Consider the following 16,339-nt stretch of genomic DNA (forward strand, 5'->3'; position numbering starts at 1 on the left):
AGCCCAGCATAACCTGTCTACTGTTGTCACTTCCCAGCCCAGCATAACCTGTCTACTGTTGTCACCTCCCAGCCCAGCCTAACCTGTCTACTGTTGTAACCTCCCAGCCCAGCATAACCTGTCTACTGCTGTCACCTCCCAGCCCAGCATAACCTGTCTACTGTTGTCACCTCCCAGCCCTGCCTAACCTGTCTACTGTTGTCATCTCCCAGCCCAGCATAACCTGTCTACTGTTGTCACCTCCCAGCCCAGTATAACCTGTCTACTGTTGTCACCTCCCAGCCCTGCCTAACCTGTCTACTGTTGTCACCTCCCAGCCCAGCATAACCTGTCTAACCTGCCTACTGCTGTCACCTCCCAGCCCAGCCTAACCTGTCTAACCTGTCTACTGCTGTCACCTCCCAGCCCAGCCTAACCTGTCTACTGCTGTCACCTCCCAGCCCAGCCTAACCTGTCTACTGCTGTCACCTCCCAGCCTAGCCTAACCTGTCTACTGCTGTCACCTCCCAGCCCAGCCTAACCTGTCTACTGCTGTCACCTCCCAGCCCAGCCTAACCTGTCTACTGCAGTCACCTCCCAGCCTAGCCTAACCTGTCTACTGCTGTCACCTCCCAACCCAGCCTGTCTACTGCTGTCATCTCCCAACCCAGCCTGTCTACTGCTGTCATCTCCCAACCCAGCCTGTCAACTGCTGTCACCTCCCAACCCAGCCTGTCTACTGCTGTCATCTCCCAACCCAGCCTGTCAACTGCTGTCACCTCCCAACCCAGCCTGTCAACTGCTGTCAGCTCCCAACCCAGCCTACCCTTTTCAAACCCAGTCTAGCCCAGCCCCATCTAACCCAGAGCGGCTCCCTCTATTTCATTCTAGTCTATCCCCTATCCTGTTCTGGTCCAACTGCAGCCTAACTTACTTTACAGCAAACTCACTGTCCTGTTACTCTCTCTCTCTCTCTCTCTCTCTCTCTCTCACGCACACACACACACACGCGCGCACGCACGCACACACGCACACACACACACACACACACACACACACACACACACACACACACACACACACACACACACACACACACACACACACACACTCACATTCTCATGATGAACATCCACAGATACTCGCCTGGAAGTGCCAAATGAAAAAAAACACTGCAAATGTCAATCAAGACATGCAGCAAAAGATGAAAGGGAATAAAACAACTTATGTAAAATATGAAGATGAGATGTAAACATACTGAGGGTATGTACTGTGGTTAGAGCATTGGACTAGTAACCAAAAGGTTGCAAGTTCAAATCCCCGAGCTGACAAGGTACAAAATCTGTCGTTCTGGCCTTGAACAGGCAGTTAACCCACTGTTCCTAGGCCGTCATTGTAAATAAGAATTTGTTCTTAAACTGACTTGCCTAGCAAAATAAAGGTAAAATAAAAAAATTAAAAACTGAGGGTCCTACAACTGTCCTACTGATGACTCATCCTAACGACTCTTCAGCCCTAAGGAACTGGCTCATTACCGTATCAGAACAGTCCAGGACATTGAGGTCTGAATGAATCCTTTTGAAATAATGGGAGATGACTAAAAACATGTGATGACAACGTCTGGATGATTGACTTCATAGTGATTTGAACAGAAGCTGGAAATCAGACAGAAGAGCAATACGATGACAAATGTGAAACAAAAGACCAAAAAACCTCCATGCAGGCTAGTTATTACCACCCCACCCTGATGCCACTCTCCCTCAGTGCAGTACCATGTCGGAACGATTACAAACCGTGCAGCAGAAACAGAGCAATGTAATGTGTAGTGTCATGTTGAAATCAAACGAAATATAGTTCAAAAATTGTTGGGAGGGTGGGACCTCATTTGATCATTTCGTGCAAGCAATAATCAGCCAAAAGCGGATACGGTCCTTAGTGTACACACCCAGTACTGAAGAGCTGTCCTCTGCATGAACCATGTTGAATCATGATCGACCTTGACAATATAAGACCATTTTAGAACACCCTCTATTAAATAAATATGTATCTCTGTGCGTGTGACATCTTAGGTCAACTTAATTTCCAAGCAGGCCAAGCAGGCTAACCTGAACAGCCATATGCCTTATGGAATTTAAATACAATATTTTGTTAACAGTTGACATTAGCTGTCATGAAAAGTAACGTGGTGACATACAGTATATGGTCAAATGAGTCATCCACTCTGACCCATTCATATTGATGAGGAAGTTAGAGTTAGAAACCCTGACCTGCAGACTCACCCTCACTGTTGTGGCTGCCAGCACTCCCACTGTGGAAACTGTGGCAGGGGTCTGAGTAACCCGGAGGGAAGCCTGCAGGTGCGGAGGGGAAGGGGGGGTAGGGGAATGGCTGACCCCCAGGGGCCACGGGTTGGTGGCAGGGGGGGGGGGCCAGGGTGTCCTGCTCAGAGCCCCCACCACTGGAACCCTCGTTCAGGTTGAGAGACGCCATGTCTGAAAGAGAGAGCAAAAGATAATAGAGAGAGAGAGAGAGAGAGAGAGAGAGAGAGAGAGAGACAGACAGACAGACAGACAGACAGACAGACAGACAGACAGACAGACAGACAGACAGACAGACAGACAGACAGACAGACAGACAGACAGACAGACAGACAGACAGACAGACAGACAGACAGACAGACAGACAGACAGACAGACAGACAGACAGACAGACAGACAGAGAGAGAGAGAGAGAGAGAGAGAGAGAGAGAGAGAGAGAGAGAGAGAGAGAGAGTTAGTGAGGTAGCCCCTCCATGACAGGTAAAAAAAACACTCTGCCACTGGACTCTACAGTACACTTAACACATTGGACTCTACAGTACACTTAACACATTGGACTCTACAGTACACTTAACACATTGGACTCTACAGTACACTTAACACATTGGACTCTACAGTACACTTGACACATTGGACTCTACAGTACACTTAACACATCGGACTCTACAGTACACTTAACACATTGGACTCTACAGTACACTTAACACATTGGACTCTACAGTACACTTAACACATTGGACTCTACAGTACACTTAACACATTGGACTCTACAGTACACTTAACACATTGGACTCTACAGTACACTTAACACATCGGACTCTACAGTACACTTAACACAAGTAAAAATACACTTCTACACAACGATACAATCCAGTAGATAATATATGACTGTCAAAGTGGCTCAGTGTCAGTACTTTGGCAGAGGTCTCCGAAGGTGTAGTAGCACTGCTCTGAGAAGGTGATCTTGTTGACGGTGTGTCTCAGGTAACCATGTTTCAGCAGACTGCTGGCATACTTCCTGGCATCCCTCCTGTCCTTGAAGCCCTCCACCCTCGAGTAGAGCCAGTCCACCACGTCAGCACCTGGCACAGCGACACACACAGCAACACACTGTTTTAGACTGTAGTCTGAATCACAACCTCACAACGTCGAGTAGAACCAGTCCACCACGTCAGCACCTGGCACAGCGACACACACAGCAACACACTGTTTTAGACTGTAGTCTGAATCACAACCTCACAACGTCGAGTAGAGCCAGTCCACCACGTCAGCACCTGGCACAGCGACACACACAGCAACACACTGTTTTAGACTGTAGTCTGAATCACAACCTCACAACGTCGAGTAGAGCCAGTCCACCACGTCAGCACCTGGCACAGCGACACACACAGCAACACACTGTTTTAGACTGTAGTCTGAATCACAACCTCACAACGTCGAGTAGAACCAGTCCACCACGTCAGCACCTGGCACAGCGACACACACAGCAACACACTGTTTTAGACTGTAGTCTGAATCACAACCTCACAACGTCGAGTAGAACCAGTCCACCACGTCAGCACCTGGCACAGCGACACACACAGCAACACACTGTTTTAGACTGTAGTCTGAATCACAACCTCACAACGTCGAGTAGAGCCAGTCCACCACGTCAGCACCTGGCACAGCGACACACACAGCAACACACTGTTTTAGACTGTAGTCTGAATCACAACCTCACAACGTCGAGTAGAGCCAGTCCACCACGTCAGCACCTGGCACAGCGACACACACAGCAACACACTGTTTTAGACTGTAGTCTGAATCACAACGTCGAGTAGAACCAGTCCACCACGTCAGCACCTGGCACAGCGACACACATTACCCTATAATACTGATAGCATATACTAACTACACCACATCAAGCAAGTAGATGTTATGTTGACACTATCAAGGAAATGTTTTGCAAACGACATCACAGTTTAACAGTAAGGGAAGTGATTGCTGTTTCAAGTCCAACTTTAAGCCCTTAATTTACTCAATTTAAATGGTACATTATTAGTAGTAATCAGTGTCCCCCAGTCCCTCTCACCGATGACAGCGTTGCCAATGGTGATCTTCAACCACATCCTGTCCCGGATCTCCAAACCAGAGTCAGGCAGCTGCATCACCTTGACGATGGTTGATATGTCCGTCTTACTCGCAGATAGCGGCAAGTCGTCAAATTCTGAAGGGGAGAGGAGGTTGAGACACAGCACATTCACAGACAGTGACTGACAACATGTTCAGTATGTGGCCTTTCTAGGACTGTGAGAGTGCAGCTATGTCTAGTGATTGCAGTAGTTTGTGTGTGTGACTGTGGTCACAGTGTGGTCATACCGTAGTGTGGGTATGGTCCGGTCAGGGCAGTTGTGTGGGAGATCCAGGCAGCAGGGTCGATGGGCCTTACTGGTTCAGCTGCACACACACACACACACACACACACACACACACACACACACACACACACACACACACACACACACACACACACACACACACACACACACACACACACACACACACACACACACACACACACACACACACACACACACACACACACAGCCAGGTAGAACACATAACCTCATTCATATACTGTGAGTTAGCCAGTATTTGTGGTGAAACTTTTCTACTCTACATGAATTTATAAGCACAAACACTGAGATTTTCAAAACATTTCAAAAGTTTCTAAAGTGAGTTTCCAGCAGAGTTTGAGAACCCTGTTTGTAAGTGGTAATAACCTGTTGTTGGTGGAACATCGGTGAGTGTCTTACCCCGGGGGATGGTGAAGTAGCTTCGCGGAGACGGGTCCCAACACTTGGCCACAGTAAGACTAATAGGACTGGAGAACACATGGGGAGACCATCAGTTACAATACATGCATATTCTACTCACTTCTACAGCTCCTGCACAGTTCAAGGAACAAGAGGAAACAAAAGAGAGGAAAGGAAATGATTGGTTGAACTACAAGATTTATGGAGAGAAATATTACTACAATACAATAGTCAATCAATAGTCAATCATGCAGGAGCTGTTTAAAATACAAACCCACTGTTATCCAATCAGAGGTCAGCATCAACTGATACCTCTAATAAAACACTAATATACTCCAGTCTTACCATTGCTCAGCTTTAAATCCTGTAAATACCCAACAGCCATGTTCTTTGACTGTCTGTCCTGACCTGTGACCATGTTCACACGCAACATTTGAACATCGCTTGAAATGTTTTCTGGGTTATCGTTAACAATCCTGCATTGTAACACAGTACTGCTCTTACCCTGTTTTGGAGACAATCTCTCTCAGGATCCTCACAGCGTCATCGTTGCTCATGTTCTCAAAGTTCACATCGTTCACCTGGGGAACACAAGCACACAGTTAACGTCCATGTTCACAGATCACGTCTTTAAAATGAACAAGTGGTTGGACAAAAGGAACAAGTGGTTGGGCAAAAGGGACAAGTGGTTGGACAGAAGGAACAAGTGGTTGGACAAAAGGATCAAGTGGTTGGACAAAAGGAACAAGTGGTTGGACAAAAGGAACAAGTGGTTGGACAAAAGGAACAAGTGGTTGGACAAAAGGAACAGGTGGTTGGACAAAAGGAACAAGTGGTTGGACAAAAGGAACAAGTGGTTGGACAAAAGGAACAAGTGGTTGGACAAAAGGAACAAGTGGTTGGACAAAAGGAACAAGTGGTTGGACAAAAGGATCAAGTGGTTGGACAAAATGAACAAGTGGTTGGACAAAAGGAACAAGTGGTTGGACAAAAGGAACAAGTGGTTGGACAAAAGGAACAAGTGGTTGGACAAAAGGAACAAGTGGTTGGACAAAATGATCAAGTGGTTGGACAAAATGAACAAGTGGTTGGACAAAAGAAACAAGTGGTTGGACAAAAGGAACAAGTGGTTGGACAAAAGGAATAAGTGGTTGGACAAAAGGATCAAGTGGTTGGACAAAAGGAACAAGTGGTTGGACAGAAGGAACAAGTGGTTGGACAGAAGGAACAAGTGGTTGGACAAAAGGATCAAGTGGTTAGACAAAAGGATCAAGTGGTTGGACAAAAGGAACAAGTGGTTGGACAAAAGGAACAAGTGGTTGGACAAAAGGATCAAGTGGTTGGACAGAAGGAACAAGTGGTTGGACAAAAGGATCAAGTGGTTGGACAAAAGGAACAAGTGGTTGGACAAAAGGAACAAGTGGCTGGACAAAAGGAACAAGTGGTTGGACAAAAGGAACAAGTGGTTGGACAAAAGGATCAAGTGGTTAGACAAAAGGATCAAGTGGTTGGACAAAAGGAACAAGTGGTTGGACAAAATGAACAAGTGGTTGGACAAAAGGAACAAGTGGTTGGACAAAAGGAACAAGTGGTTGGACAAAAGGAACAAGTGGTTGGACAAAAGGAACAAGTGGTTGGACAAAAGGAACAAATGGATGGACAAAAGGATCAAGTGGTTGGACAGAAGGAACAAGTGGTTGGACAAAAGGATCAAGTGGTTGGACAAAAGGAACAAGTGGATGGACAAAAGGATCAAGTGGTTGGACAAAAGGAACAAGTGGTTGGACAAAAGGAACAAGTGGTTGGACAAAAGGAAAAAGTGGTTGGACAAAAGGAACAAGTGGTTGGACAAAAGGAACAAGTGAATAAAGCAACACAAAATAAACATGTGCCTTAGGACTCTGCAGTCTACAAGTTAATTATCAAGGGCACTTTTGTGTCACACACACACACACACACACACACACACATACACACACACACACGTGGGCTTTCAGACGCATATAAAAGCTAGTAAATCCTAAGCAGCTTTATACTGCATGTATGTATGGGTGGAAAACCAATAAATTAGGTTAATAAATGCTGAATCCACAATAACTAGAGATCAGCCACCATGTATATTGTGTACAAGAGGAGGCATGGCCAGAGAGGTTAGTCTGAGTCCAGCCATACACACGTCAAAGAGAACTAACAACAGGGAGGAAAAGGAAAGACAGAAAAACAAGTCATAGAAAAGAGGGTTATGGGGAGGGAAGTGATGAGGACCATTACAGATGGTTGTCAATATGTCACAACAAAGCTAGGCAGAAACACAGGACCTGTTTCCCCTTTCCCTCATTGTGTCAAACACACTGTATCCAAACATTATTGGGAATGCTATGGAAATCACAAAGCAAGTTTTTCCATTTGCAAGCACTGGCTCATTCCCTCAACAAACCATACAAATATGGTCAAAATATCTCACGCAGAATGCAACATATAGAATAACCTTAGAATATTGCATATAGAATAAACGTTAGGTCCATTAACTTCTTCAATATAGGGGGCGCTCTTTTAATTTTTGGATAAAAAAACGTTCCCGTTTTAAACAAGATATTTTGTCATGAAAAGATGCTTGACTATGCATATAATTGACAGCTTAGGAAAGAAAACACTCTGACGTTTCCAAAACTGCAAAGATATTATCTGTGAGTGCCACAGAACTGATGCTACAGGCGAAACCAAGATGAAATTTCAAATAGGAAATGCCCCAGATTTTGAAGGCGCTGTGTTCCAATGTCTCCTTATATGGCTGTGAATGCGCCAGGAATGAGCTTACACTTTCTGTCATTTCCCCAAGGTGTTTGCAGCATTGTGACGTATTTGTAGGCATATCATTGGAAGATTGACCATTTAACACTACTTCTACCAGGTGCTCGCTTGGTGTTCTCCGTCGCAATTGCGTAATCTCCAGCTGCGTGTATTTTTCCATTTGCTTCCGAGGAGAAACCCAACTGCCACGAATTATTTATCATCGAATAGATATGTGAAAAACACCTTGAGGATTGATTCTAAACAACGTTTGCCATGTTTCTGTCGATATTATGGAGTTAATTTGGAAAAAAAGTTTGGCGTTGTAATGACTGAATTTTCGGGGTTTTTTCTTAGCCAAACGTGATGAACAAAACGGAGCGATTTCTCCTACACAAATAATATTTTTGGAAAAACTGAACATTTGCTATCTAACTGAGAGTCTCCTCATTGAAAACATCTGAAGTTCTTCAAAGGTAAATGATTTTCTTTGAATGCTTTTCTTGTTTTTGTGAAAATCTTGCCTGCTGAATGCTAGGCTTAATGCTATGCTAGCTATCAATACTCTTACACAAATGCTTGTGTAGCTATGGTTGAAAAGCATATTTTGAAAATCCGAGATGACAGTGTTGTTAACAAAAGGCTAAGCTTGTGAGTGAATATATTTCTTTCATTTCATTTGCGATTTTCATGAATAGTTAACGTTGCGTTATGGTAATGAGCTTGAGGCTATGATTACGCTCCCGGATACGGGATTGCTCGACGCAAGAAGTTAATAGTGGGTGTACCTGTAGGAGCATGTCCCCAGGTTCTATCCTGCCGTCTGCAGCCACAGCTCCTCCCTTCATGATGGAGCCGATGTAGATCCCTCCATCCCCCCGGTCGTTACTCTGCCCCACGATACTGATACCCAGGAAGTTATACTTCTCTGGAGGAGAGACAGAAACAAGTCTGTTTACAGTCAATGGACTCTGATGATATCTGCATAAAACACTATAACTCTGATGATATCTGTTTCAAACACTATGACTCTGATGATATCTGCATAAAACACTATAACTCTGATGATATCTGCATAAAACACTATAACTCTGATGATATCTGCATAAAACACTATGAACTCTGATGATATCTGTATCAAACACTATGAACTCTGATGATATCTGTATCAAACACTATGAACTCTGATATTTGTATTAAACAAAATGAACTCTGATGATATCTGTATCAAACACTATGAACACTATGAACTCCGATGATATCTGTATCTAACACTATGAACTCTGATGATATCTGTATCAAACACTATGAACACTATGAACTCCGATGATATCTGTATCTAACACTATGAACTCTGATGATATCTGTATCTAACATATGAACTCTGATGATATCTGTATCAAACACTATGAACTCTGATGATATCTGTATCTAACACTATGAACTCTGATGATATCTGTATCTAACATATGAACTCTGATGATATCTGTATCAAACACTATGAACTCTGATGATATCTGTATCAAACACTATGAACTCTGATGATATCTGTATCTAACACTATGAACTCTGATGATATCTGTATCAAACATATGAAATCTGCTGATATCTGTATCAAACACTATGAACTCTGATGATATCTGTATCAAACACTATGAACTCTGATGATATCTGTATCTAACACTATGAACTCTGATGATATCTGTATCAAACACTATGAACTCTGATGATATTTGTATTAAACACTATGAACTCTGATATTTGTATTAAACAAAATGAACTCTGATGATATCTGTATCAAACATATGAACTCTGATGATATCTGTATCAAACACTATGAACTCTGATGATATCTGTATCTAACACTATGAACTCTGATGATATTTGTATCAAACACTATGAACTCTGATGATATTGTATCAAACACTATGAACTCTGATGATATCTGTATCAAACACTATGAACTCTGATGATATCTGTATCAAACACTATGAACTCTGATGATATTTGTATCAAACACTATGAACTCTGATGATATTGTATCAAACACTATGAACTCTGATGATATTTGTATCAAACACTATGAACTCTGATGATATCTGTATCAAACACTATGAACTCTGATGATATCTGTATCAAACACTATGAACTCTGATGATATCTGTATCTAAACACTATGAACTCTGATGATATCTGTATCAAACACTATGAACTCTGATGATATCTGTATCAAACACTATGAACTCTGATGATATCTGTATCAAACACTATGAACTCTGATGATATCTGTATCAAACACTATGAACTCTGATGATATCTGTATCAAACACTATGAACTCTGATGATATTTGTATCAAACACTATGAACTCTGATGATATCTGTATCAAACACTATGAACTCTGATGATATCTGTATCAAACACTATGAACTCTGATGATATCTGTATCAAACACTATGAACTCTGATGATATCTGTATCAAACACTATGAACTCTGATGATATCTGTATCAAACACTATGAACTCTGATGATATCTGTATCAAACACTATGAACTCTGATGATATCTGTATCAAACACTATGAACTCTGATGATATTTATAAAATATGAACTCTGATGATATCTGTATCAAACACTATGAACTCTGATGATATTTGTATCAAACACTATGAACTCTGATGATATCTGTATCAAACACTATGAACTCTGATGATATTGTATCAAACACTATGAACTCTGATGATATCTGTATCAAACACTATGAACTCTGATGATATCTGTATCAAACACTATGAACTCTGATGATATCTGTATCAAACACTATGAACTCTGATGATATCTGTATCAAACACTATGAACTCTGATGATATCTGTATCTAACACTATGAACTCTGATGATATTTGTATTAAACACTATGAACTCTGATGATATCTGTATCAAACACTATGAACTCTGATGATATCTGTATCTAACACTAAACTCTGACACTATGAACTCTGATGATATCTGTATCAAACACTATGAACTCTGATGATATCTGTATCAACACTATGAACTCTGATGATATCTGTATCAAACATATGAACTCTGATGATATCTGTATTAAACACTATGAACTCTGATGATATCTGTATCAAACACTATGAACTCTGATGATATCTGTATCAAACACTATGAACTCTGATGATATCTGTATCAAACACTATGAACTCTGATGATATCTGTATCAAACACTATGAACTCTGATGATATCTGTATTGAACAAAATGAACTCTGATGATATCTGTATCTATGAACTCTGATGATATCTGTATCAACACTATGAACTCTGATGATATCTGTATCAAACACTATGAACTCTGATGATATTGTATCAAACAAAATGAACTCTGATGATATCTGTATCAAACACTATGAACTCTGATGATATCTGTATCAAACACTATGAACTCTGATGATATCTGTATCAAACACTATGAACTCTGATGATATCTGTATCAAACACTATGAACTCTGATATTTCTTAAACACTATGATTCTGTATCTAAAACACTATGAACTCTGATGATATCTGTATCAAACACTATGAACTCTGATGATATCTGTATCAAACACTATGAACTCTGATGATATCTGTATCTAACACTATGAACTCTGATGATATCTGTATCTAACACTATGAACTCTGATGATATCTGTATCAAACACTATGAACTCTGATGATATCTGTATCAAACACTATGAACTCTGATGATATCTGTATCAAACACTATGAACTCTGATGATATCTGTATCAAACACTATGAACTCTGATGATATCTGTATCTAACACTATGAACTCTGATGATATCTGTATCAAACACTATGAACTCTGATGATATCTGTATCAAACACTATGAACTCTGATGATATCTGTATCAAACACTATGAACTCTGATGATATCTGTATCTAACACTATGAACTCTGATGATATCTGTATCAAACATATGAAATCTGATGATATCTGTATCAAACACTATGAACTCTGATGATATCTGTATCAAACACTATGAACTCTGATATTTTTATTAAACAAAATGAACTCTGATGATATCTGTATCAAACACTATGAACTCTGATGATATCTGTATCTAACACTATGAACTCTGATGATATCTGTATCAAACACTATGAACTCTGATGATATCTGTATCAAACACTATGAACTCTGATGATATTTGTATTAAACACTATGAACTCTGATGATATTTGTATTAAACACTATGAACTCTGATGATATCTGTATCAAACACTATGAACTCTGATGATATCTGTATCAAACACTATGAACTCTGATGATATCTGTATCAAACACTATGAACTCTGATGATATCTGTATCAAACACTATGAACTCTGATGATATTTGTATTAAACACTATGAACTCTGATGATATCTGTATCAAACACTATGAACTCTGATGATATCTGTATCAAACACTATGAACTCTGATGATATTGTATCAAACAAATGAACTCTGATGATATCTGTATCAAACACTATGAACTCTGATGATATCTGTATCTAACACTATGAACTCTGATGATATTTGTATTAAACACTATGAACTCTGATGATATCTGTATCAAACACTATGAACTCTGATGATATCTGTATCAAACACTATGAACTCTGATGATATCTGTATCAAACACTATGAACTCTGATGATATCTGTATCAAACACTATGAACTCTGATGATATCTGTATCAAACACTATGAACTCTGATGATATCTGTATCTAACACTATGAACTCTGATGATATCTGTATCAAACACTATGAACTCTGATGATATCTGTATCAAACACTATGAACTCTGATGATATTTGTATTAAACACTATGAACTCTGATGATATCTGTATCAAACACTATGAACTCTGATGATATCTGTATCTAACACTATGAACTCTGATGATATCTGTATCAAACATATGAAATCTGCTGATATCTGTTTCAAACACTATGAACTCTGATGATATCTGTATCAAACACTATGAACTCTGATGATATCTGTATCTAACACTATGAACTCTGATGATATCTGTATCAAACATATGAAATCTGCTGATATCTGTATCTAACACTATGAACTCTGATGATATCTGTATGAAACATATGAAATCTGCTGATATCTGTATCAAACACTATGAACTCTGATGATATCTGTATCAAACACTATGAACTCTGATATTTGTATTAAACAAAATGAACTCTGATGATATCTGTATCAAACACTATGAACTCTGATATTTTTATAAACAAAATGAACTCTGATGATATCTGTATCAAACACTATGAACTCTGATGATATTTGTATCAAACACTATGAACTCTGATGATATCTGTATAAACAAAATGAAACACTATGAACTCTGATGATATCTGTATCAAACACTATGAACTCTGATGATATTGTATCAAACACTATGAACTCTGATGATATTTGTAAACACTATGAACTCTGATGATATCTGTATCAAACAATATGAACTCTGATGATATCTGTATCAAACACTATGAACTCTGATGATATCTGTATCAAACACTATGAACTCTGATGATATCTGTATCTAACACTATGAACTCTGATGATATCTGTATCAAACACTATGAACTCTGATGATATTTGTATTAAACACTATGAACTCTGATATTTGTATTAAACAAAATGAACTCTGATGATATCTGTATCAAACATATGAACTCTGATGATATCTGTATCAAACACTATGAACTCTGATGATATCTGTATCAAACATATGAAATCTGATGATATCTGTATCAAACACTATGAACTCTGATGATATCTGTATCAAACACTATGAACTCTGATGATATCTGTATCTAAACACTATGAACTCTGATGATATCTGTATCAAACACTATGAACTGCTGATATCTGTATCTAACACTATGAACTCTGATGATATCTGTATCAAACACTATGAACTCTGATGATATCTGTATCAAACACTATGAACTCTGATGATATCTGTATCTAACAATGAACTCTGATATTTTTAAACACTTGAACTCTGATGAATCTGTATCAAACACTATGAACTCTGATGATATCTGTATCAAACCCTATGAACTCTGATATTTTTATTAAAGAAAATGAACTCTGATGATATCTGTATCAAACACTATGAACTCTGATGATATCTGTATCAAACACTATGAACTCTGATATTTGTATTAAACAAAATGAACTCTGATGATATCTGTATCAAACACTATGAACTCTGATGATATCTGTATCAAACACTATGAACTCTGATGATATTTGTATCAAACACTATGAACTCTGATGATATCTGTATCAAACACTATGAACTCTGATGATATTTTATTAAACACTATGAACTCTGATGATATTTGTATCAAACACTATGAACTCTGATGATATCTGTATCAAACACTATGAACTCTGATGATATCTGTATCAAACACTATGAACTCTGATGATATCTGTATCAAACATGAACTCTGAATCTGTATTATGATATCTGTATCAAACACTATGAACTCTGATGATATCTGTATCAAACATATGAACTCTGATGATATCTGATATCAAAACACTATGAACTCTGATGATATCTGTATCAAACACTATGAACTCTGATATTTGTATTAAACAAAATGAACTCTGATGATATCTGTATCAAACACTATGAACTCTGATGATATTTGTATCAAACACTATGAACTCTGATGATATTTGTATCAAACACTATGAACTCTGATGATATCTGTATCAAACACTATGAACTCTGATATTTTTATTAAACACTATGAACTCTGATGATATTTGTATTAAACACTATGAACTCTGATGATATCTGTATCAAACACTATGAACTCTGATGATATCTGTATCAAACACTATGAACTCTGATGATATCTGTATCTAACATATGAACTCTGATGATATCTGTATCAAACACTATGAACTCTGATGATATCTGTATCAAACATATGAACTCTGATGATATTTGTATCAAACACTATGAACTCTGATGATATCTGTATCAAACACTATGAACTCTGATGATATCTGTATCAAACACTATGAACTCTGATGATATCTGTATCAAACACTATGAACTCTGATGATATCTGTATCAAACACTATGAACTCTGATGATATCTGTATGATATCAAACACTATGAACTCTGATGATATCTGTATCAAACACTATGAACTCTGATGATATCTGTATCAAACATATGAACTCTGATGATATCTGTATCAAACACTATGAACTCTGATGATATCTGTATCTGATGAACTGTATCAAACTATGAACTCTGATGATATCTGTATCTAAACACTATGAACTCTGATGATATCTGTATCAAACACTATGAACTCTGATGATATCTGTATCAAACACTATGAACTCTGATGATATCTGTATCTAACACTATGAACTCTGATGATATCTGTATCAAACACTATGAACTCTGATGATATCTGTATCAAACACTATGAACTCTGATATTTGTATTAAACACTATGAACTCTGATGATATCTGAACTCTGATCAAAACACTATGAACTCTGATGATATTTGTAAAAACTATGAACTCTGATGATATCTGTATCAAACACTATGAACTCTGATGATATCTGTATCTAACACTATGAACTCTGATGTATAAACATCTGATGATGATATGAACTCTGATGATATCTGTATCAAACACTATGAACTCTGATGATATCTGTATCAAACACTATGAACTCTGATGATATTTGTAACACTATGAACTCTGATGATATTGTATTAAACACTATGAACTCTGATGATATCTGTATCAAACATATGAACTCTGATGATATCTGTATCAAACACTATGAACTCTGATGATATCTGTATCAAACACTATGAACTCTGATGATATTGTATAAACATATGAAGAAAATGAACTCTGATGATATCTGTATCAAACACTATGAACTCTGATGATATCTGTATCAAACACTATGAACTCTGATGATATTTGTATCAAACACTATGAACTCTGATATTTGTATTAAACAAAATGAACTCTGATGATATCTGTATCAAACACTATGAACTCTGATGATATTTGTATCAAACACTATGAACTCTGATGATATTTGTATCAAACACTATGAACTCTGATGATATCTGTATCAAACACTATGAACTCTGATATTTGTATTAAACACTATGAACTCTGATGATATTTGTATTAAACACTATGAACTCTGATGATATCTGTATCAAACACTATGAACTCTGATGATATCTGTATCTAACACTATGAACTCTGATGATATCTGTATCTAACATATGAACTCTGATGATATCTGTATCAAACACTATGAACTCTGATGATATCTGTATCAAACATATGAACTCTGATGATATTTGTATTAAA

At 38.5% G+C, this 16,339-nt stretch overlaps 1 pseudogene; it reads right to left on the bottom strand.

The window, feature by feature from the left end:
• The window catches only part of LOC115115029 (segment polarity protein dishevelled homolog DVL-1-like), a 127,043-nt pseudogene that overhangs the window by 7,678 nt on the left and 103,026 nt on the right, over window positions 1-16,339 (bottom strand).

The sequence above is a fragment of the Oncorhynchus nerka genome, linkage group LG7, assembly GCF_034236695.1.
Source record: "Oncorhynchus nerka isolate Pitt River linkage group LG7, Oner_Uvic_2.0, whole genome shotgun sequence".
Lineage (NCBI taxonomy): Eukaryota > Metazoa > Chordata > Actinopteri > Salmoniformes > Salmonidae > Oncorhynchus > Oncorhynchus nerka.